Source organism: Camelus ferus, chromosome 1, assembly GCF_009834535.1.
Source record: "Camelus ferus isolate YT-003-E chromosome 1, BCGSAC_Cfer_1.0, whole genome shotgun sequence".
NCBI classification, from domain to species: domain Eukaryota; kingdom Metazoa; phylum Chordata; class Mammalia; order Artiodactyla; family Camelidae; genus Camelus; species Camelus ferus.
This window is the reverse complement of record NC_045696.1, coordinates 4,754,655-4,780,228: the sequence shown is the minus strand read 5'-3', so window position 1 is coordinate 4,780,228 and position 25,574 is coordinate 4,754,655. Positions and strand designations below refer to the sequence as shown.

The window sequence follows — 25,574 nt, the reverse complement described above, 5'->3', positions numbered from 1 at the left end:
TTTGTCCTGGTGGTCAGGCCTGGGGATACTTTAAGAAGGCTGACATCCAGTTTTGGGGGTGACTGGGGAGCATTTCTTCTTGAGACCTAAGTCAGCCCCGTCCAAATCCTCCCTAGTCAGACCAAGCTGAGCAACCAAAATGGTGCCCAAAAGCAAGCGACTCTCAGTCAGGAAGGGCTCTTTCCCATCCTCTTCACCCCTAACCCCACCCATCCCAGGGAGGACAGGACCACACTGCCCCTGGGGAGGAGGTTCAGCTCAGCGGGGAGCAGTGCCGCCCCCTCACCCTCTCTGCAATCCCTTGTGCTCCACACCGCCCCCCACCCTAGCCTTCCTCCTTCCTTCTCAAGCTCCTGCTGTCGGAAAGGTCTTAATCCCGGTGACTGAGGGAAACATGAAATGATGGCTCAAAATCAGATCAGCCCAGAAGCCAACCTGCTCCCAAACCCATCACCTGAAGGCACCTGAAAGCTAATTCCTCAAAAGCACAACACAGTCATCTCCTTTTCAAAGCCCTGGGATTCAGCTGTCAGGCCACATGAGAACTATTCTCCTCAAGGTTAAAATTTTAATGCACTGTTTACACATTGAAGCAAAAGAGGTTTGCATAATTAATAGAGCACAGAAAATTGAGAGACAGAGCACAAAGTGTGTTTTAAAGGAAAAAAAAAAAAAAGCTGAGAGGGAGGACAGCTCAGCCTCCTGACTTGTTCTGTGCAACTACAGAAAGCTCAATGGAATCAGATGACAGGAGCCTCTCCCACTTCTATAGGGCAGTGACCCAGCCACAGAGGACCTCTTTCCAAAGGCTGCCACTCCAGCAGCGGGCACAGGAAGGTGCACAGAAACGGAGCACCTGGTCAGTTTCCGGGGCAAAGCTTCCACTGTCCTCCAAACACACATCAGATCCTTTAAGCAGACTCAGTGTCTCTGCCACATTCCCTAACAATGGGCAGCTCTCCCTGGGAAGGCAGCGGAAGGAGGCAGCAGGCATACACAGCTCCTCTGCAGACGGTGCTCCGTGGGCCCACAGCCCCACATCGGGCAGGAATTCCTTCTTGTGTCATCAGCAAGGGGCACCCAGCAGAGGCAGCCTGGCATATGGTGTCTGCAATTTTTTTAGTGACAAGTGGCGTGTTAGCAGAACCGCAGAGGAGCAGGAAGAGCGCCGGTTGGCTAATCACTCCCCGTTGCCTGCACCCTCAGGCAGAATCATATTGCTTTATGCAGATGAGCTCATAACAGTTTCTTCAATTTGGCTTTTATATAAAAAAGTGCCAGCTCCTCACACTGTGTCAACAGCCGCCCGAGGGCCTACCACTTTACAACGCCAGTGTATTACTATTTAAAGACAAGCTTTTAGCTGAACATCAGTGCTGCCTTCAGAGTTTAATTACCGCCCTCCCCATGGGGCCCAATGAGCCAGCGACTCCTCCCAAGGGGGTTCTGCTCGGTGATGATCTTTAACTAAGTAAGTAAATGCCAAACCGGCTGGGCTTAAAGCGCCCGCGTCTGATTTCCTGCTCCACTGTGAGACTGTGGGTGACTGGTAATGATCCCTGCGCAGCTCAGCATCCTGGGGCAATTCATTCCCATTGGAAAAAAAAAAAAAACTAGTAGAACATATACAATAAACTGGTAGAATATAATATATGTATATATACTATTACATCTATGTTAAAATATATATTAAGTTTTTATTTCCTCTTCCGAGTTACCAGAGAAAAAACTCAGTGGCAGAAGCAAGCACATGAAACCACTTCTAATTTTATTAAAGCCGTCATTTAACTCCAATACCAAAAGAGGGCCTTCTCCTCTTAAAATCCTTGCTCAATGCACTGAATTGAACTAAGTGGATTTGAAAGGCTGGGTCCTGGCTTCTTTGCTTCCTACCTAGTGATCATTAAACTAGCTCTTTCTTCCAACCACCATCAAGTAGGCACGGATTGGGGATCTATCACTGTCTGTTAGAGGACAAACTGACATGTCAAGAGTAGTACACGTTGAAATTTTATCTGAAAGTGGTCCGTCCAGAGAGTGAAAAACCTAGTAAAAGCTACCCAAGTGTTGAAATAGGCCAAAAGATAAAGAATGCCTTTTATCTTCTTGTTTTTCAAAATTACAGAAAAAAATATTTAAGATGAATCGAGACATGAATTTCATTTTTAACTAAACAGAGCTTGGCAGAATGGTCCTAAGGTGCTGACTAAGCTCCACATAGGCCAAGGTATTAAGTTTTCACTCCAGAAACTTCCAGGAGGTTTTTCAGTCACCTACTTTGGGATTGAAAAGCACCCAAGATTGTTCAGCTGTGCTGATGAAGGGTGCAGAGAGTGGCTAAGTAGGGTAAGTGGTGGTCTCTCAGCATCCGCGTAACCAAACTAAGTAAAATAAAACTTCCTGAAACCTCTGTTTGCGGCACTGAGTCAAATAAGTCCTGAGTTTATTTTAAAATGTTTGAGGTGGTGAGGCAGAGTGAAGGGGCTTCCTCTTGGGATCAGAAGACTCAAGTTCTAGTCCTGCCTCTTCTGTTTAGGAGTGAAATCTGAGAACAAGTCCTACACTAGCCTCAGGACCCTCTTTACTTAACAAAAGGCTATATTTGTTATACAGCATTTTGGAAGCCCATCTAAGCAAGTGGAGAGCAGGGCTGGGACAAACCACTTGGAGGAACCCCAGACAAGACACTGCTGCTGAGTAATGGTCTACAAGCTGACACAGGGCGTCAGCCAAATCATAGATTAACGTCATGCTGACATGTACAAAAGTTAACGAATGAAACGTTGAAATGGATGAAATGATGTTGAAATGGGTAAACTAATGAGAAGTTAGGAAAGAGCCTGGCTTTATTGAATGTCTATGAAGTACTGAGCCCTACACTTGGTCCTTTGTGTACTTGACCTCATTCACTTACAAACAGAACCCCATCAGAATACCAGCCCTCCTTTAAGGAAACGGCCAGTATCACCCAGCTGGATCCCAAAGCCAAGCCAATATCCAGCCTCAACCTTGCCACTCAACTTGACTCAACCAATATCCTTTTTCTGAGCTGCCCTGCCCTCTGCTTTCTACCTCTCACACACTGAGATTAAAAAAAATTTATGAAAAGATCAGTAAAATACTGCATAGTCTTTACAAATCCCTTTGCTGATAAAAACTGTGTTTTCATCAAAATTGCTACCAAGTGAGGTGGGCCCTGGCCACTCCCCTTCTCCTCACTCAACGCGCTGTCCCCACCTACCGCGCGGCAGGCACCGTGTAGTGCTTTTCTAGAGCTCTAGGTGCCGAGGTATATGATGACTGCAGCCACCCCTCAAAGGTGAGGGCCAGGGCCTCGGGTCCACAAGACAGGGACACGCAAGGTGACTGGTGGGGGAGGGGGTGTGGCAGGTGGATGGCAGGCTCCAGGCAGCCTGAGCTACACCACCCAGTCACCAGGCCTCAGCTCTCTTACTCTGAGCTTTATAGATGAGAGGGGAGAGCGCTGAGGGTCCCTCACACCCCACTAAGTGTTCGTCAGGGCCCAGACTTCCCAAACAGAGGGTGTTTCCAACCACACTCATCTTCTGAGGGGTGGGCCAGCAAATCAAGGTGGGGGTGAAATCAGCAAACTGGGAGAAAGGTGTGCTCCTGAGGCTCACGGCATAGAAGGTTGTCCTTCCACTCAGACATGAACACCTGCCCAGTCCCCGGGGAGCTGCCATTGTCACAGGCCTGAGGAACACTTTGTGCAAGGGCAGCACCCGGGGGAGTTGAGACCCAGAGAGGCCAAAGCCCCAACTCCAAAGGGAGCTGGTGAGGCCGCCCTGGGGTCGTATGGCCGCCGCCTCCTGTCCACCCCATCAGGCCCAGTAAGCCGGTGGGGACTGTAGTGATCAGGACCAAGTCAGGACCACAGGAGCTCCTTATGTTATCTCAACAGAGAGATTAATGCCAAGAACTGTCAACCAGCTACTGGAGAACAGGAAAGGCCCAGGGGAGATGCTGCAGCTTCAGAGAGTTGTAACCGCGGGGCTGAGAGAATGAAAGGAAACTAACTGGAACCCAGAGGCCTGAGGAAAGGACCCATGGCGCTGGACATACAAGGTGAACATCCTGGTGGCTGGCAGATGCTGGAACCTCGGGAGCTCAGAAGAGGGACCTTGTAAATTCAGACCTCTGAACAGAGGAGGCAGCTGGCTGACATTTGCATCCCAAGAGGGTGCAACGAGGGTGACTTTGCAAGTGTAGAGTGGAAGCCCTGCAGGCTGAAACTGAGTGTGGACTGACCCACCACTGCTGGGCAATGTTGAGGTTCCACTGACCCAAACTGGAGCCCGTGAGTGGGATGTGCCCCGTCTTTGCCTCTCTGCCAGCCTCGCAGACAACACAGGTGGCCCTGATGGGCAGAGCCCAACAGAGCAGCTTGTGAAAGGGAAGGGGGTTTGTAGAACCCCAGCCTTAGCACCACAGTGCAGAACAGAGAGGGTGGAGATGAAGCAGTTAGTCAGAGAAACAGCATGGTCCAGCTGACTGCCGCTGGGCCTGAGCACTAGTTTTCCGTCGCTGTGGACAAAGCCTCACCAGCTCAGAAGCTTACCGGCGCACCCACTGTGGGCTCGGGGCGCTGCCCGTCGGGTCCTGCACGCCCTGGAGGGGCTCTCTGCTCAGGAGAGCAGGCTGAAGTCAAGGTGATAGCCAGGCTGCTGTCTCAGGGGGAGGCTCTGGGCAAAACTCCACTCCCAAGCTCTTTTTTGTTGTTGGCAGTACTCAGTCTCTTGAGGTTTTTGGCACTGAGGCCTCTGTTTTCTTGCTGGTTGTCAGCTGGAGGCTGTTCTCAGCTCCTAGAGGTCACCCTTGCCATGTGGCCCTCTCCCAAAAATTTCTTCTCATGCTCTGTCTGACCTCCAGTACAAGTTTAAAGGTCAGGCTTATACCGATAATCTCCCTACCCAAGGTCAGCTTACTTGGGACCTTAATCACATCCACAAAATCCTCTTTGCCACTGGATGTAACAATCACAGGAGAGAGCTCTCATCATCCTCAGGGGTCCTCCCACTCAAAGGGAGGAAATCATACACGGGCAAGGGTCTTTATAGGTCACCTTAGAATTCTGCCGGCCACAAGAAGCATGTAGGAAATCCCTTCTGTTCTTTTAATTTAAAGAGTGAGAATTCACGGGGAATTTTACCAGGTATTCCAAGTGGGCCCAAGCTAAGTTCTGGTCAAAGGTAAAGCTAAATTCTTAGAAGAAATGCACTTAGATCTTGAATATAGTTCCCTGTGCTATACAGTAGGTCCTTGTTTATCTGCTTTATATATAGAATTGTGTATATGTTCCTATGTTCAATATCTTGCAATAACCTATAACGGAAAAGAATCTGAAAAGAATGTATATGGGTCACTGAATCACGATGCTGTACACCTGAAACTAACCCAACACTGTAAATCAACTACACTTCAATTAAAAAAAAAAAAAACAGAAAAGCTCTCAGATCAAAACTTAGACCACTTGAAATATTTCGAATAAGATGTTAAATTGTGGGGCAAGGGAAGCTCTGTAGCAGTATTTTGTAGCCTCTGGGTAATCTCAGCAGAGGCGGTGAGGGACAAGTATGCTGTGTGTGGGTAGGAGTTGGGCTGGCCACACCTACTGCTTCCCTGCATGTGGAAGCTGCACCCTGCAAGCTGGTCGTAGGTCAGGTTTTAAACAACAAGGACGAGTCTTCTTACTTAGCTATTCTGCACGATGGAGAGGCAAGGCTAACGATGAGGACCAGCGCTACTCAGCTCCAGAACTTGCTGCCACCATCCTGTCCTCAGAGGAGCATCAGGGCTCCAAAAGTGGAAAGAGAAACAGACAAACAGAAAGCGGAAGTTCCTAAAGAGAGAGCCAGAAGAATCACAGCAGCCGTTTCCCCAGCCCCAGACCCATCCAAAGTAGGAGGTGAACCCTTAGTTCTACAGTGAGAGTCGGGACGGGTGGGCTTCAGCACATGACATCCCAGTGTGAGCAGCACCTAGAGTCTGCCTGTTGTCCTGAAATCCTGTGTGTTAGAAATATCATCTTTAAGCATCGAATATTCTGTATATGAATATTCAGTCATTCCCTCTGCATGCTGTTGCCAAAGGTTAACTGCTTCATGTACTTTCCATCTGAACCAGATCTCAAACTATATTTAAATCTAACAGCCCTGACCAAATCTGAGGAATAATTCTTTCATTCTTTGTTTTTAATTTAGAGGAACTGGCACTTAGACAATCTTTATGCATTTTCACCTTTTTACGTACCTTGGCGAACTAATTTCACTATGATGTGTACCATACAGATAGTCTTGAGATGCGTAGTGTTCTTAAAAAGCTTTCTCCTCGCCCAACATAGTTACAAGCATTATTTCCTATGCTTAAGGACTCCTGGAGTATCGCAGCGGTTTTCATAAAAGTGCATTACAGATCATCTGCAGTCTCCTAATTTTTTTTTTTAGTCTAGGATTAAGGATGCAAATCCAACCCGGAAATTGAACCATTCCTAAACTGCATTATTGTTTATCTGATTACTGCTCAAAACCATCTGCACTTAATTGTAAGACAACAAATCTTTTAACAATCAGCGAGGATTAAAGAACAGAGCCTCTTAGGAACAGTCTGTATGGATAGAATTTAAGCACAGAAGTAACAGCACATATCCCAACATTTCTTTCTAGATTTTAAAACTCCATCAAGAGTTGTTGTTGGTGTATCTGAGTAGTGCCATTGTGGAAGTACTGGACGGCTTGTCTTGTATTTGTATCCCAGAAGGGACACACACACCACCTGAGGATCAACTCTGCCCTTCTGAGAATTTGCAGTGAGCTCTAGAGACCAACACAGTAACAGCATCTCATTCAAAACAGCATTTCATCCGGAAGGGCTGGTGGTGACATGGCAGGAGTCTGCCGTGGCTTCTGTGAGTGGAAAGGACACATTCTGTGTGGAAGTTCTGGAGCTGTGTGAGGAAGGGAGGCCTCTGCATTAGAACACGTAACACAGGAAAATACATATTTTCTTCTCTTAACTGCAAACAAATAAGGTATACTTTTTATATTATTAAACCAAATCCATATTCAGCTCTCCTCTAACCAATCCTTGCTCTTCTCACCACGTATTGTGGAAAGATATTGAAACGCTACTCATTCTTAATTCTCAGGACAGTCTTCACCCAAGAATATATTGGAAACACTTGCCAGTAATTTCTATTTCAGTTCTCAAATCCAGTTGAACCTGTAACTTTTTTCTTCTGTATTTTTTTTAACCATGCTAAGGCAAAATCTTATTATCACTGAAATAAGACTATTAGAAATGAAAGGTCCCCAAGAGATTGCTTAGTCCAATTTCCTCATTTAACACATGATGAAACAGAGGTCCAAGGAGTTACCTGATTTGCCTGGGCCACAGGAAGTGGCAAAGCCAAGCCAGGAGGAAACCAAAAGAATCCCCAATCCCTCACGAGAGTGCTTGTCATCTTGTCATTTGTAGAAGTTGATTTTTTTTAATTTTTAAAATTTGATTGTTAGGTATTTTTGTTTGGGTTTTTTTGATTGTTTTTACTGAAGTATAGTCAGTTTACAATGTTGTGTCCATTTCTGGTGTACAGCATCATGTTTCAGTCATACATGTACTGACATGTATTTCTTTTCATATTCTTTTTCCTAATAGGTTACTACAAGGGTATTGAATATAGTTCCCTGTGCTGTACAGTAGGACCTTGTTGTTCACCTATTTTATATACAGCACTTAGTATCTACAAATCTCAAACTAGTTTGTTTTTTATGATAATAATACAAATTATTGTGTTGAGTTAATTTTTAAAGTTCTGGAACATAATTGCAAACTGAACAAAACTGGTCCATTTTGCAGTAAAGTCTTATTTAGGTAGAAGTTCCAGGGGAAAGGGTAGCTATCATTTTTAAAATTTGAAGACAAGATGATTTCAGCGTATCGTGAAGCCTGTCACTGACTGTAGAAACTTTTGCTCCTGGCCAGTTCTGAGGAGGATGTTCCTGTGTGAACCCAGCCTCAAGGCCCCTCAAGTCTCTAACCATGTGGGCAGTTCTGGGGAAATCAGGCCAATTTTGACAGTCATCTGGTCAAAAATAACTGGAATTCCATTGTGTACTGAATATGATATTGAGTAAAGAAGATAAACAGAAATCCTCACACAGAAAATTATACAGAGATGGTTACTCCACTCATATAGAAATATACACAGTCCTCATAATATTCCACTGAATTCTGTTTTTAAAAATTACAGAAGTTATTTATCTTTTTAGGTGTACTTGAAAGATAGCAGACCAAATTACATGTGAAATATTAAATGTATTTTGGTAACTTTCTTTAGGTTACTAAGTGTAATCTCTCTGTTCCCATAAATATCTCATAGCTTTCTGTAACAATTAACACATTGTATTGGAATTTATCACTTAGCACATTGTGTTGGAATTATGTATTTAATTTTTAGTTTCCTCTGTTTACACTGTGAGAAACTTAAGGACAGTGTCTGAATTATTTTTCAGCACCTAGAACCAAGCCCACATCTTCGCACATTCCATACATGGTTGGTAAATGATGGAATCAATCAATCAATCAATCAATCAATCGATGAGTGAGCGAATGAAATGATAAATGGCTTATATTCCAAAACACTTCATGGTTTTTAAATTGCTGATGTGCACTTTTTTAAATGCAATATTCAAGCACTGCTGTCCCCACTTAGACTAACCTGACAAGGCTGGGTGACTAGCTCAGGTTTGCATTGCTACTACATGAAATGGCATGAGAAAGCCAGATCTAAAATCCAAGCAGTTCTCCATCTGCCCAGGGAACCCAGGAAAGGTAAGAGAGCATAAAACACACAGACCTGGACTCAAGCAGATATTTTATAGCAGCATATAAAAGTGTTTCAACGGTAAAACGCCAAGAGCAGTAATCATTCCTCACTACCAGAAACCTATTACTGATCACTTGTATGGTACTGAGCTACTGAAGACACTATTTAATTGGCTTCTGAAATGTGCTTAAAATCAAGATTCAGTTGAAGTAGCACTTTTTAATAATGCCAAAATAAGAATCAGAATGAAAATTTGATCACTGGTCCAAATAAAATTCTATTTGGTTATAGAAAGTGACATATTAATTTAATTGTCTCATATAAAATAATTATTCCAAATGTGAGTGAAAGACACTTTGGCAAACTTTAAACCAGGTTTTGTTCTAACAGTAGAAAATGTATTAGTTGGGTGAGAGAGGTATCAATTGGATAATATTGTTATATATGAAGTCACATTTCTGTCATTAAGAAAAACAGAATGTATAGAATGAAAAGTGGTATATAACATTTGCTTCAATTTGCTCCCGACTATTTTCCATCTCTACTCTATAGAATCACTACCTTTAAGGAAAGACATATGTCTGATTTTAATGCTGGTATAAAATTCAGGAGATGAGATTATTTACACAGGAATCTCACAAGTACTACTAGTGAGATGCCAGAAAGATCCAACGTGGATTGATAGAGTTGTTTTGTTTGTGTTTCTGTTTGTTTTGTTGCCTTTGTTTTTGGTGTCAAATTGAAAAAATCATCACCAACACCAATGTCAAGGAAATATATGTATATTTAAATATAGTTACATCTCTCTAGATACACAGCATCTCTCTCTATATATTATTGAGGCATAACTGATATATAACATTGTATTAGTTTCAGTGGTGCAATAGTATTTAACTACAAGTATTAGGTTTACCTGATTCGTGGTTTGACAGTATTTTGATATACAGTTGCATTTCACCTTTGTGCCCTTGGGCACATAGGACAATATTTTTAAAAGACCTTGTGTTTTTGTATACATGATACAAGTCTACCTAAATGACTAGTATCCAAGGATCATTAGATACATGAATGCCCATCCCTTTCTTCAATATTTTTATCACTGAGAAAAGTATGTCACTTAATACTTCCTTTATCAGTTATGGCTAAATTAATCTAAGTTAATTGTATTTATCAACTACAGATTCCTATCCAGTGGGTCAGTTTGTAGCAAGAAATGGGACTGTGTTTGCAAGTAAAGAAAATCCAGCCTGCAAACTGACAACCAAGTGATCCAGGGTCCCACCAGACATTTCTCATTTACAGCAAGACAGAAACACTGACAGTTCTCTTAGTAGCATAAACATTGATAAAAACAAATATTGGAAGATTTCTTCTTTACATTTATTCTCAAAGAGGCAGTCCTCTTTCTCTCTGTAAATTGTGAGACACTTTCAATGCTATTTTTTACCAAGTTTTCATTCCTTTCCAAAAACCACCCTGGTTATTTTATCGCCTTTGGAAATCTAAACCTTGATTGTTCTTAGCAGCACATGGAGAAATGTCCTTCACTAGGGACACCAGGATAAAGTGAATTTATGAACCCATACATAGATCTGATAAGCAGGCAGAAATCATCTTTATCGTGTACATAAAACAATGCCTGATTAAAGGACAGCCACATTCTTCCCTGACAACCTGTCTGTGTCACTCCAGAAAAAAAAAAAAAAAGGCTTTCTTTTTAAAGGCAACCTTACAAGAAACTTAACTTTAAAATGGAAAACTATAAAATATAAAGGTAAGAGATGCGATTAAGCAAGGAAGTCACAAATATTTAGGAATATTTGGAGAATAAACTCTGACAGTTAAGGACAGTACAGTGACAACAAATGATTATAAGCAGAATAAGAAGGTAAGAGAAATGGATGCACATTTTGAGCACTTCACAGGATCCACAGTCTTGCCAACCTTTAAGAGTGAATTCAGACCTTCTTAAGTGAAACAGACTTCAGTAGATCTCGGCTCCAAAGTCATGTTTAGAATTTGAGATTTATCATAATTATATGCAAAATAACTAAAGAAGTAAAACCATGTTCTACTTGGTGATGGCCAAGATGAGTGCCTTGGTCAGCACCTTTTATAATGGGAGGAGAAGGAAAAAAGGAATGAGATAAATGTTACCCTGTGTTTTGTTTCTTATAGGAATTAAGAAAACTATTAACAGAAAAAGCAATTTTAAACCAACAATTAGTAAGAAAAAGATGGAAACAAAACTATGGTCCTTGAATGACTGACTACATGGCAGAAGAAAATGAGTGAGAAGTGATTTTTTCAAATGGTATTGGCAAGTCAGTGAACAAATGCATGGCTGAGTTTCATAATAATATTTTTAAAGTACTAATATCTCACTGCTTGTATATGAAAAAAATCACATTTATACATCTTTTTTAAGATTAATATGCACAAACATACATTTTTAAGATGTATATATATATGCACCAAACATATATACGTGTTTATTTTTCAAACGGTCAGTAAGATGAAATAATCCCTGAAAAAAGAAGTCAAGTCCTAACCAGCAGACAGGTTCAAAGGCAGAGGGTCTCCAAGTTTCAGCTGGGAGCCTGAGTCCATATCCCTATCCTTTTCTAAGACTCTGTGTGTGTTTGTGTGCGTGTGCGTGTTCGTGCTGGGAGGAGAGCTGACCTAGGCTTCACATTTTTAGACTTCTCTGGGAGATTATTAATACTTTGAGAAACCAATGTTTCAAAGATGTCAAAAACTCAACCTGAATTTTGCTACGACCTAGGCACCCAGCAACTTTCACTTTGAGGAGCACAAATCTCATCCCCACCCCACCGCCCACTCCAAGGCAGGCCAGGTCACCTCAAGGGGAGGGGCGCTCTTCTCCAGACAGCCCCTCCAACTGCCTTCTCCTGCTTCCAATGAGAAATATTCCCTTATCTGACCATGACTTCCCAGCAAGGGGGCGATGCTAGGGAAATTAATATGTGCTGTCCTCCGACCAGGCCTGCTGATTTCAGCTTCTGAGTTCTGTCAGCTCAGTAGGGGAGCTGGGGGGGGGGGTCTGTGCAGCTAAAGGCTTAGCTCCTGCCCCAGGGCTCCCCAATTTCCTCTCCAGCCTTTCTGCAGCACTGAGTAAAAAATGACCTGGTTTCTGACTTCCTCGTTGGCTAATTTTGAGGATTCCCACTGCGATTTTTTTCTCTGTTGGAGTTTTTTCCCAGTGGGATCATAAAGCAGGAGTGGCAGGGAGCAACATTTTACTTCCCTGTCTATCAATTAAATCAACTCAAATATTACTATCAGAATTGGTCTCATTTTGTTAACCTTTTTTAAAAAATTAAGCTATAGTTAGTTTACAATATTGTGTTAGTCTCAGGCAAACTGCAAAGTGATTCAGTTATATATACATAAACATATACCAGGAGATATATATAATCTTTTTCAGATTATTTTCCATTATAGGTTATTACAAGTTATTGAATATAGTTCCCTGTGCTATACATTAAATCTTTATTGCTTATCTATTTTATATATAGTAATGTGTACCTGTTAATCCCATACTCCTAATTTATCCCTCCCCGTCTTTCCTCTTTGGTAACCATAAGTTCGCTTTCTGTGTCTGTGAGTCTGTTCCTGTTTTGTAAGTAAGTTCATCCGTATTGTTTTTTAGATTCCACACATGAGATATCATACAATATGTGTCTTTTTCTATCTGATTTACTTAGTGTGGTTAATACCTAGGTCCATCCATTATTTTCTTTTAATAAAGGCAACAGCTGACAATCTGTTACCCTTGTCTCTTGGGCATCAGAATACAGTCAAGAAAAGAAAAATATTTATCTTCCACCTCACGCTACCAAAACAAATTAGAATCACTTGAACTAACAGTTTTTGGAAGCCATATTAAAATATTCTTTTTAATTATTATTTTTTCCTTTATTTCTCCTGTGCCACTTGACAAACTATCACTAAGAGAATGAGAAAAATATACAGTTGACCCTTGAACAAGGCAGGGGTTAGGGACCCTGCCTCCCTGCACAGTCCAAAATCTGAATATAATTTACAGTTGGCCCTCCAGATCTGTGGTTCTGTGTCCATGGATTGAACTAATCATGGATTGTGTAGAACCACAGTATTTACTATTGAAAAAAATCCAAGTGTAAGTGGACCCACACACTTCAAACTTGTGTTGTTCAAGGGTCGCCTGTATACATAAGAACGCATCTGAAACTGCGGTTCTTGTTCCTTCTGCTTTGCTGTAAAGTACAGACAGCCCTGTAAGTTGGTATCTTTGGGTGTGTGTAGGGGTATCAGTAGGAAGTGCCCATTATAGAAAACGATGAAAATTCCCCACATGAGGGTGAAGAAGCAGAACTCATTAGAAGTCCATGTTGTAGTTCTGGGGCCTGAGGATCTCATTTACACAACAGATAAAATTTTGCAAGTATAAAATATCAATGGTTCAAGACATACAAGTCATATGAAAGTCATCTTATTACTCCTGAAATGGAGCAGCACAAAGATTCTCTAGCACCTTGTCACTCCCTATAAAGGCTGTATTTCTGCTTTCAAAATTTTCTGCTTTTTAGACTCAACACTTTGGCCAAATTCTCATCCACTATTGCTCTTGGAACAGTAAGATGAGAAGGTGTCACAACCACGTGGCAGGCTTCCCCGTGAGTTCACATACGTCGCCTCAACACACGGAAGGCTCCTATGTGCATCAATGGAATAAGGTGCCTGTGAAGTAGGACGTGCCTGGAAAACCTCAGAGCAGGACTGGAAAAAAAGCAGTCAGGAAGGCCAAAGGGCTCTTCCAGGGACTCCTGCTTTGGGTGGGGAGCTGGAGGGTGCCATCTGGAAATCCCTGGCTAGCTCCAAATTCCATGACCCCATGTTTCTGTGACTAGCCACAAGCACCTTGAGGCTGACATCTGTCCCATGCTGAACCAGGTGAAGACATGAGCGTTTTCAGTCTCCCACTGTTAATCTTATACTAAGTCCTCACTGTTTGTGGGGATTACACTAGGTGTCAGGGGTTGACAAACACTGATAAATGCTTCTTTGGGGAAAGAAAGAAAAATCTGCAATAGCCAACTTTGACGCTGCCAACAGTAGATTGAATGGCAGAGTATAATAGCTAAGGATTCAGATTTTGGATTGATAAGGAGATGATGGTCTGTAGCCTAGGCGGGGTGACCCTCATTTCCATACCTGCCTCATGACCTGAGCTAAAGGTGGTGATAACTAGTCAAAAATGGAACCCTTGTTGGAAACCGTTTAGTCGTTCAGACTAAATATGCATGTACTCAGCACTCCCTTGTGACAACATATTCCACACACAACAGTTCTTTTCAGGGGTACACAAATCCCCAGAAAGTACAATCTACAGAAAGTGTGTTCTCATGCACATGTTAAATACATGTCATTCATTTTCTCACAGGCAGAAAGTTCGTAGGAAGAACGTAAACCACCCTGTTTTTATTTAAGTCTGTTTCAGCTAGCTCTGTTTACACAGTGACAGATCACTGCTTTCAGGGCTGCTATTGGAGACCATTTATATGGTCAGCCTTCAACTTTTGTTTGGTGAAATGACACCTCATTTCCTCTATTTCCTCTGGCTTTTCTTTAAATGGTTTACATCTTAGTAAAACATGGGATTTGTGGAGGACTGTCACAGGGAAATAGTCTTCTTTTCTTTCTCTCTTTTTTCCAAATTTTAGTTCAAAATCCCAGATCTCACAATGACACTCTTTCATGAAATAGAGTAATGACCAAAGCAAATGGACAAAGTAGTTGATTCCATTTTTGGAGACGAGAAGGCATATACAGGCAGTTACTGAAATTGCTTCAGAAATTAACAGAACTAGTAGTAAAAGTACTAAGGGAGCCTCGATTTGGGAGCCCTTTGTGTATATTTTGATTTTTTAAAACAACATCTAGGCATATTTCACTTTTTAAACTGTTCATTTTACATACTTTTCATTATTTAAAAGGGACTTCAATTATAGTTGCCAAATCTTAGAAGTAATCAAGATATCCTTCAGCTTGAAGGGATAAATAAACTGGTACATCCAGACAATGGACGTATTAATCAGTGATAAAAAGGAAACTATCAAGCCGTGAAAAGACAGATATGAAACTTAAATGCATATTATTAAATGAAAGAAACCAATCTGAAAAGACCATGAACTGGATGATTCCAACTCCATGACATTCTGGAAAAGGCAAAATTACAGAGAGAGTAAAAAGATTAGTGGTTGCCAACAGCTGGGGGTGAGGGAAGGGAGGGAATGAAACGGTTAACAGAGGATTTTAGGACACTGAAATGATTTTTTTGGGTACTGTAATGGTAGAAACATGTCATTGTACAATTTTCCAAACCTACAGAAATTACAGCACCAAGAGAGAACCCGGATGTAAACTACGGACTCTGGAGGACAATGATGAACTGATGTAGGTTCACGGATTGTAACAAATGCACCACTTTAATGGGGACGTTGACCCTGGGGGAGGCTGGGTGTGTGTCGGAGCAGAGAGTATATGGAAATTCTCTGTACCTTCCCCTCCGTACCTTCTACTTCTCCTTCTTAATTTTGAGTGAACCTAAAACTGCTCAGAAATATAAAGTCTTTAAATAAAAAGGCTCCTCTGACTTCTTCAGAAACTAAACAAACCTGGCCATCTGCCCATTTTACTGACTTTCCCCACATATTGGCCTCACTTAATGAGGGGTGTGTTCAACTCCTGTGACATAATCTCCCTCTTTTTGGGGTCCTCACAGCATCACGTAGTGGCTCCCTCCCCAGACGAGCACAGCCTCAGAGAAAGCTGAGAGCTGTGTTCGCCTCTAAGCCCTCCCCCCCTCACTCATCACTTTCCTATTTATTTCCTTCACAACATCATCTCTTCCTGAACTGATTTTTCTACTACCTCTGCAAATAACAGCTCATTAGAAAGTCATCAGAGATTGAGTGAGCAATTGAATATAATTACACAAAATTATACAGATCCTAAGCCGGCGCTCCACCGTGTGTCTGCGTGTGGAAAGCCAAAGTCTTGTGTTTTACCACCCGGTGCTGCTGGAGGTCACCCGGAGAGCCTTAAAAGGGTAAAGGGAAGGGAGCTGTCACCACAATACACACAGAACCTGCCCTAGAAAAAGGACCATGGAGGTGACAGTGGTGGGACTTCGGCAGTCCACACACAGAAACTCAGTGGACAGGAGGGAGATGCTAAAAAAAAGCATGTCTGGATTCTGGCTGACAGAGGCAGTGGCTGATGGGCATGAGGCAGGCTGACTCCTTCCGCAGTAAAGCTCACACAGAGAGGAGGAGGCCACTGTCAGGGGGGCAGCTGCATCACAAAGTGGCAACACTGCCAGGAAATACTTGCAAATTGAAACAACTTGGAGGGTGACTAACCTGCCCGGTTTGCCCAGGATTGTCCAGGTTTTTATGCTGAAAGTCATTCATCCTGATTACCCCTCTGTCCCTGGATGACCTGGTCAGTTAGTCACCCTACTTAAAGTTACCCGAAGTCATGCAATCTACAAGCACATGGTAGTGAGGAAATGAAAAACCAATCTAGGAGTTGGCAAAGGTCTACCAGATCAATGCTGTTACCTTGTTTTTGAAAAACATATATACTATATATGTTTTATAAAATGTCAGTGAATGAAAACCTACAGCTGGTTTAGTAACTCATGGTTTCAGTCACATGTTTGGAAGCAAAGCTATAAAATCATGAAAACTAAAACAACAACAAAAAATGCGTCCTATAAAAGTGCATTGTAATGGAGAAGTGGCAGGGGTAGTCCAGAATAAAAAGCTGAAAGTGTGATTTTAAGGCTCAGTCACTGCCTGAGACCAGGACCGGAACTCTCTGAGCCTCAGCCTTTCTCCTCATCAATTAATGAGACACCTACTCTCTCCCCGTCGTTAAATTTAATCATTACGGCAATACATGCATTGGGTCAGGCTTCCCAAATATGGAAAAAGAAATCACCATAAAATATTTTTGGCAGTTTTTCCCCAAATTTGTTTTGGAGAGAAGCATACAGTTACCACACTGGGGACAAAGGGCTTTAGTGTCAAAACAGACCATCTGCAGGAAAAAAAATTATCAAGCACGAATTTTCTCATGAAGAGCAGAAATGAAAACAACGGTAAGTCTGTTTTATCCAGGTTCTTCCCGGAAGCCGAGTACTTAATCTTCAGAGTAAATCTGGGGGAACACACAGATAAGCTAGAGTGGACAGGCGGGGCTGTTGTATTTATTCAGTGCTCCTCCCACCACCCTCTTCCTGCTACTTTTCTATCAGCGTCTCCGGCTCTTCTTTGTCCTGTTTTGGGGCACAGCCTTGGGGAGGGTACTGAGTACCTCCCAGCCATGCCTCCTACAGTCCAGGTGGCTGTGGGCCACTTTGCTCCCCTCTCCGAGGCTGCCCTAGTTCCCGGGACTGTTGCCCAGACACCGCGGAGGGAGCCTGCCCAACAGGAGTGTGATGACTGACACACATAAACAGCCAGTGAACGTCCGACTTTGTCGGTCCTGTCTGCACAGTGTCACTGAGGAGTTTCCATCATGCTATACACCAGAAATTGACACAATATTGTAAACTGACTATATGTCAATAAGAAATTTTTTAAAAAGGTGGGGGGAGGTTCCATGTTCAAGGCGACTCTGAAAACCTGTGGGGATTGTGTGTTCCCTTATGACTGGAGCCCAGTGGAGGGAGACGCAGGGATTCCAGAGGCCCTAAGTATGCAGGCCAACCCCACATAGTGAATAACCATCCCCGAGTCTCACAAGCCTTTTGTATGTTAACATAGATGAGGAACCTGTTTATCATTATCAGAACCTACAGTCTAATTCTATTTAGCTTACGAGTATTTTTTGTACCCAGTTCTAAAGTGTACTGAAATTTTCAAGAATGTGACTACTCTGTCAGCTAAAGGAAGGCAATATGTTTTTGTAGCTCAGAACTTCACTAGGGTCATTCACCCATTTAGAGACACCAACGGTACTCTTGAAAATAAAAACCGGTATCACTTTCCTAACCACGCAGTGACTGAACATTTGTAAGGGTCTCCTGTACAGGTATTTGTAGCATCATCACTTATGACTCATGAATGGCTAAACAAAAGGCGACATATCCACATGGGAAATATTTTTTAACAATAAAAAGGAACAAAGTACTGCCACAATTTCAAAAGCATTATGATAAGTGAAAATCAACAGATATAAAAAACAACAGAAAGTAGATTAGAGGTTGCCTAAGGTTGGGGCAGAAATGTGGAATGACTGCTCATGGCGTGGTGGGTTTTCTTTATGGGTTAATGGAAATGTTTCAAAATTAGATTTTGGTTGAGGTTTCATAACTCTGTAAATATACTAAACATTAAATTGTACATGTAAAATGGGTGAATTTAATGATATGTAATTTCAGCCTGAATAAAGCTATTAAAAACTCAATATGTTGAATTAATAATCATCTAAAGACAGGATTCACAAAAACCAGTTTTTAATAAAATATGTGTTTCACTACATACATGCTCAAGCACAAGAGGCTGGAGGTTTGCCCCTCCACGCTGAATCCCTGTTGATGAGACACCCAGAAATGCAGACCAGGTATGTGGGCAGGTGGGAAATATTACTTATAAATTTCACTTCAGTAAGTTGAGAGTTTTTCCAAAATATTTGTTATCAAAAGGGTAGTTAGACTTAGTGTTGAGAGCAACTGGTCTTGTTATTTCTTTTAATCACTGCATTCTTTCTTGTCTCTCTTCTGGAAATAACCTCAAAGGGGTTGAATAAATTAGCCAAACTCATGCCTGCAGATACAATCCTGGTTTATCCATTTCCCAAGGCCAGACCCCCAAACACTGGGCTGCACTCAGCCTCCCGCATTATCTCCACTCAAGGAAGCTCTCCTGTCTCCTCTGCATGTAACCCTCTGTGGTTTTCATGGTAAACAGGAGCATCTGTATGGTTCTCAAGCCTTATTTTAAGGTGAGCTCCATAGCCTACAGCAGCAGGTGAAAGAAGGGTTGAGTTAAAAACTGCACAGAAGACAGAGAGAGAGAGAGAAATGGCCCCTAAGGAGAGAAAGGGGGAGCTGACTGCAGGTCAGACCATGCAGCGGGGCCCCTAGGCCCCCATGGCCCTGTCTGAGAAGCTCTGAAAAGCTCCCTGATCCTGTCCCCCCAGGTCTCTGTCCTGAAGGGTCATGCTTTGTCCTACAAGACTCACCTTCCTGCCACAGCTGTTTGGTCCTGAGGCTGGCCTGTAGGGGAGGGCTGTGCCCTGCGAGACCCTCCGCCTGGGGAGCTTCCATGGTTGACCTGCAAAGGTATCAGCAGACAGGGAGCAGGCAGAAGCTGAAAGGTGGGTGGACAGCGGTCTGAAGAACAGAAGCCCTGACACACTGAGAAAAGGAGAGGACTGACTTTGGCAGAAGAGGAGAGAGAGAGGTGAAGACACAGCCTGAAACACCGTAACAGACTCACAGCTTTGAAATAGTGACAGGAAACTGACCAGGCCAGATCCTCAAGTGTCCTCTTGCAGATACCAAATTTCTTGAAGTTTGTGTCTGACGCAAAAATGTGTGAAACCACGTTTTATCCATAGTATGTGCCAGTTTTTTCTAATACAGAATTAGCATGAGAAATTATCTTGCATTAAGGAAAATTGGTGTGCCTACAAAATGCACTGTATTGATCTAGTTTCTTTCCCTGCACCCAGGATGGGTACCTGGAAGCTGGAGGGGAGGGAGGCAGGGTTTCGGATGGGCAGGGGTAGGGTACAGAGAGAATGCTGCTTCCCCCAAGCACATTACCCCAAGGTGGTACCTCTTCAATAATACTTTAAGGTAATAATGCTGCTGAGACTACCAAGTAAAGACACAAGACTGTAGCTTTTGCCCACATGCTCTCCTCTGCCAGCCAAGGTACAGGCTTCTCTTCTTGGGACAGGCCATGCCCCAGGGATGCTGGACATCTATGTCTGAATGACCCATGTGGCCAGTGAAGCCTCTATCACCTAACAATTTGGCAGCATCTGGGGCAATTAGTTAAGAAGACACTGTAACTTGGAGAACAGAACAAAGAGGAAGGTCTACTCTCATAGAAACGAGAAGAAGCCATCTGTAGCTACAAGATAAACTCTCAGTGGTCAGAGTGGGGGTCCTGGGTCTTTGAACTGGCTCCAGACCATCCAGGATTTCAGACATCTGATTGATGTCAATCCCAACAAAAGAATGCTAAGATGCTAATGTGCTATGGAGAAGGCTCACGACTGTCGCCATAGAGATAAGTCCTACAAGAGGAACAGCCAGGATAAGTAACATATCAGATTTAAACTGGAATTTATTTCCACAAAGCTCAATTGTTGTCCCTACGTTATAAATGGCTTCTGAATTATCATCAACTCTCATATGTTTGCAGTCAGTGCCTTGAGGTCTTCAAGATGTACAAAGGCAGCAGCCAGACTCCCTCTCTGTGGAAGGGCTCATGGTTCCTGTCCACATTTTTCTTTAACATTATGTAAAAAGGCAAGATTCAACTTTAAGAGAGGGGAGATAGTTCCTAATGACTCAATTTCAGCTACAGTTAGGGATCCATAAAGATCTTCCTCCAAACCCCCAGCCTTTCACTGGAAAACTGGACCACTATATCTCCTGTCATTTCCACATGTGCCCGTCCCCCACTCCCGATACACACACACCGACAAATATGCATCCTTTTATGTAAACTTTGCTTGCCCGCTAACAGAAGCTTCATGAAAAGAGGCATAAATAAAGCTGAAATGTGAATTCTCAAACTGAGAGGGTAGACATTTAAGTCCCGATTTAAGCCCAGTTCTATTTCCCCTCTGCTAAATGGACCATTTAGCTTTCATCCTTTTCCCACTTTCACACATGTTATTATTGTCCTAAATTTCATGGTTCAGGGTTTTCCAATTAGCCTACCGTAAGCATGTGCTTCAGGAGACGGTGCAGAAGCATTTGGCACCGTTGATGCCGGAACACTGCAGCTCTGGAAGAGCCAGGCCTGTCTGAGAATATTTTCTGAGGTGGTGGCAGGATGCCACAGCCCAACATATGCTTAACACTTCATCGCACAGGCAAGGGAAAAGATGAAAATATGATGGAACCTCAATAACATCATCAAGGGAATCCCATGTAAACTGCTCTACATTAAAAGACTGGGACATTGTGCTACTCACCAGAAATGGACACAATGTAACTGACTATACTTCAATTAAAAAAAAAAAAAAAAAGATGGCGATGGCTGGACCTGTGACCCTCAATGGCACCTAAATGGTTTAAGTCTCTCTAGGGGGTCAGTGATTCTCAAGAATCAAGTTTATCATGATTTGGCTTTCCACCCTGATGCTCACCACCCAATACAGTCTTCACTGCTCAAAAGTAACTTGAATTTATCAAGGACTGGATTTAGCAAGTTTATCTTTATCTGAGTTCCAAATTATTTCTAATTCTCCCTTTGGTTCAAGGCAGCAGGCATGGTGTGGTACAGAATGCTTTTAAAACAACCTCATTGTTTGAAATATTCAGTGGGGTTGGTGCCACATTTCTCTGAAACAAAAAGCAGTCAGTGAAAGAGAAAAGGAAATAACATCATCACCACCACCACAGGCATCCATTCATTCACTCATCCATTCATTCACTCAAGCACTCATCCACTCATTTATTCACTTAAGAATTTATTAATTCACTTAATCATTCACAGAAGTATTTACTCATTCATTAGCTCAAGCATTCATTCATTCACTCAATTATTCACTCATTTAAGAGACATGCATGCCAGTGCTGCCTGGCGCTGGGCACTGTGCAAGGTGACAGTTGGCCTCAGTGCTCCTCCGTAGGCATCTCTTTATGGTGCATGAGAAGGCATGAGTGCAGGTTGATGCCCCCATTCTATATGCATAAGCATCTTTCCTTCAGTGTGAAGGAGAAATGCCAAATAGTAACAAAACAGAAGGAGGGGGTGTTGGCAATATTACTGTGAAAGGCACAGGGCTGTGGGTAGTGCCACATTAAGACATTCATGGGTCTTTCCTCCGTGAAAACTGTTAAAAATTATATTTTATGACTGGCAGTAGAAAGACAAATGCAGTCTGGGCTAGAATAGGTTCATTTTTTTCTTCTGATTTAAAAAAAATTAAAACACTTTCATGGGCTCCTAAAATTATTGTGGCCCTAGACACTGTGCCTACTGCGTTAGCCGGTAAGTCGGCCAGGCTTCGGGGTCGCTCAGGCCAGCAGTCCAGTCTTTCAACAACCATAATGGCACAGCCCTTGCACAAAGCCATGCACTTCTTCATGCCACGTGTCTTTGTTGCTAAGACACAACCAGGGCTCTTGTTTCTGCTTCTCCTCTCTCCATCAAAGAGCAAGAAAAATGTAATCCACTCTGCAGGCCAGTGAACACTGAGTGGCGAGATCACAGAAGTCTCTCATTGTTTACTCCTAAGACCAAACTGGATCATTCAGACTAAGTAAATATCATGAAATTGGAGCCATTTTCGTCAGTTACCCACGACAAAGTGGGCTAAACCAAACAGGTCCCACTTCAGGGAAAGGATCAAGTAGCACCTTTGTATTTTCTCTTATGATAATTCTCACTTTACAGCCCACTTCTCCTCCTCAACTCTGCCTTCTTTAATTATCACTTTTAACATACTTCATAACTGACTTATGTGTTGTGACCGTCACCTGACCCTCCTCACTGGAACATTAGCTCTACAAGGGCAAGCATTAGCATGTTTCATTCACTGTTGTACTATTATTCCTGACACCTAGGTTAGTGTCAGGCACAACGCAAGCACTAGGTGAGTATTACCTGTTAAATTGAATCATTCGAGAATTATCAGAAACTGGTTTGAAAAACGTTAAAATTCAGACTTTAGGATATTTTTGTTATTTTCTATGAGGATTTTTTCCCTACGAAACTGCAACTCTTGATCTAGCATTCCTGGTAGTGTAGCCTAATATTTTTTCTGTCTGTTCATCTTTTCCCTTCTGCTATACAAACTATATCTAACTAAAGTGTTCAGCAAGGGATGCAGAATGCGTGTGTCCCACCCTTTGTTTCCCCTTTCAAATTCTTATGTGCCAGAATTTCTTATCTAAATTTTATACCAATCTGACAGTTTCTTATAAAGCAAAAAGAACAGAGAGCATATTAGCAAAGTTACTGAGCTAAATTTATTAGGGAACAAGGTGTTTTAGGATATGATTCAATTTTTTTTCTTTAAGGTTGGCTGGTCTAGTTTTTTTTAAAAAAAAAAAGACACCAACTTTGGATTAACCATTTCCAATACCCTGTATGTACAAGGTATCCCGTTCCCCACAAAGGGGAGCTCTCGAGGTTTAGAGCATTCTTTGTTGTCCCCATGGACCACTGTGATCCCCAGACACTCCAGGATGGACACTGAGGGAGAAGCTCACAGGAATTACAGGTGGACTTATGGAAAAGAAACAAATGTTAAGAATTCTATTTTCTTCCTCAAGGAATATAAACCCATTTCCATTTTCGTTCAAAATGCTAATAGTTGTATTGTTTTTTATTATAAAATTAATATATTCACATTGTAAAAACTTCTGTAAATAAAGGTAGGAAAAAAAATGAACCATGATCACATAATCATAGCTTGCCAAAACAAAACGCCTTCTGTTAACATTCTGATGTATACCCTATAGACTGTTCTGGTGCAGTGAGCAGAATAATCTGAGAGTGGCCCTGGGGGTTCACTCAGGACAGTGGGCCAACTGGAAGCAGGGCCCCCTCCTGCTGGCATAAGGGCTGTATCTGAGTAAGGCTTCTCCCCCTGACAGAAGGGACTGCACCTTCCCATGGGCCTGGGGGTCTCCAGGTGCTGGGCTGCTGGCTCTCTCAGAATATTCCAGTAGCAGCTGATACCTAAACCCAGACAGAATGTTTATCCCCCTGCTTAGTAGGATTTCTCTCAGGCTTATAAGAAAGGAGAGTCACGATACACAGAGAGGGTCCCCAATTCCCAGCCCTATGCCCTGTCCACAGTACTCAGCCCAGCATGAATTTCTGTGGAATGATGAACAGATGAGGAACCCTTTCATTTTCTCCCTTACACAAGGTTCATGACTTCACACGTACTGTACCCCGTTGTAGAATATACCCTTACCTATCAAGACAGCCAGTTTTATGTGTCAATTTGGAGCTGGGCTGTAGCACCCATATATTCAGCCAAACACTAGTCTAGGAGTTGCCAAAAAGGTACTCTGCAGGTACAGTAAACATCAGCAGTTGGCTGACTTGTTTACGTAAAGGAGATGACCCTGGATAATCTGAGTCAGCATCATCTTATCAGTGAAAAGACCTTAAAGTAGAAATGGGCTTTCCCTGAGAAAGAAGACATTTTCCCTGTAGACTGCAGCATCAGCTCCTGCCCCAGTTCCCAGCCTGCCCCGATGGCTTACCCTAAGGACTTCAGACTTACCCACTGCAGCTCCATAACTGTGTGAGCCTAATCCCCTGAAATGCATCTCTGTCTGTCCATCACCTATCCATCTCCTACAGGTTCTGCTTCTGTAGTGGACCCTGACTGGCACACTCACCTAGCACCAGAGCTATATAGTTTCTTTCATAAGCTTCTGTTTAAGTGAGAAATGATCTATTTAGGTAAGGTTTAAGAAACTTGGACATTTTTCCCCATTTATTTGCTTCTTTGTTTTTTATGCCTCCCTCTTTCCCCCAAACTGGGTTTAAGATATCAATATAGCAAGATATCATACATTTTAATACAACAATAACAAAACATAGGATATTTCTTATCACATAATTAATACATAGCCAAAGGAAGTTTATGATAGGAAAGTAAGGAGGCAAGAATACATTTAGCGAACAAAATTGTTGCCTAAAGGTGGGAGAAGCGTGGAAGAACTGAGATGAGATTCCTACGAAGATCACTGGATGTTCACCAAGTACAAAGGTTGAGGGCAGAGCCAGAGGCAGAGATGCGCTCAGGTGCAGAGAGCCATGCATAGATCTAGAGAATAAAGAATGCACCAGAAACTCAGAATGCTGACAGGATGGCTCTGTGGCAGAAAGAGCATTCCTATGGTTTGGAAAGCTTGTGGCTGGCCCCATAAAGCACAAAGAGATCTAAAGAGTCTTGCTAGTGCACAGATCCTAAGCCCTCTGAAGGCAAAGTTTCAACCTCACCTTCATAACATGTGACGTTTGTAGTGAACTGAATCTAACTTCAGATTCCAACTCTGCAACAGAGTTCAGGAACAACTCAGCTACGTGTGAAATTGATGCAGCCTTGCACCATCAGCCTGACAGGGGGCATGTCCCTCCAAGAGGTAAATATCCCTTTACCCCAAAGGGACAAAATTTAGCATAAAAAATAAAAAAAAACCCACAAGATACACAAAGAAATGAGAAAAAGAGGCTGACATTTACAAAAGGAAATAGTTCATGGAAACAAATATGGCAATGACCCAGATGTTTGAATTATCACTCAGAGATTCTAAAGTATCTGTGATGAAGGATCTCGAGGAAGATGCTGACAACCAGTAAGAAGTAGATGATGAATTTCACCACATAAATGGAAAGTGTAAAAACGAAAATCAAACGGAACTATCAGAGTGGAATTATGTGATGTCAGAGAGGAAGAAGAGTTGATAGGCTGATTAGCAGACTGGACCCAGCAAAGAAAA

General features: G+C 42.5%; 1 protein-coding gene and 1 long non-coding RNA gene across 2 annotated transcripts in view; one reads left to right on the top strand and one right to left on the bottom strand.

The window, feature by feature from the left end:
- The window catches only part of DSCAM (DS cell adhesion molecule), a 664,279-nt gene that overhangs the window by 409,215 nt on the left and 229,490 nt on the right, over positions 1-25,574 (bottom strand). The gene's annotated exons all lie outside the window — the stretch shown is intronic.
- On the top strand, positions 1,703-7,476 carry LOC116658245. The gene is made up of 3 exons (XR_004313521.1): positions 1,703-1,713; positions 6,624-6,626; positions 7,087-7,476. It is a non-coding gene; the product is annotated as an uncharacterized LOC116658245 (long non-coding RNA).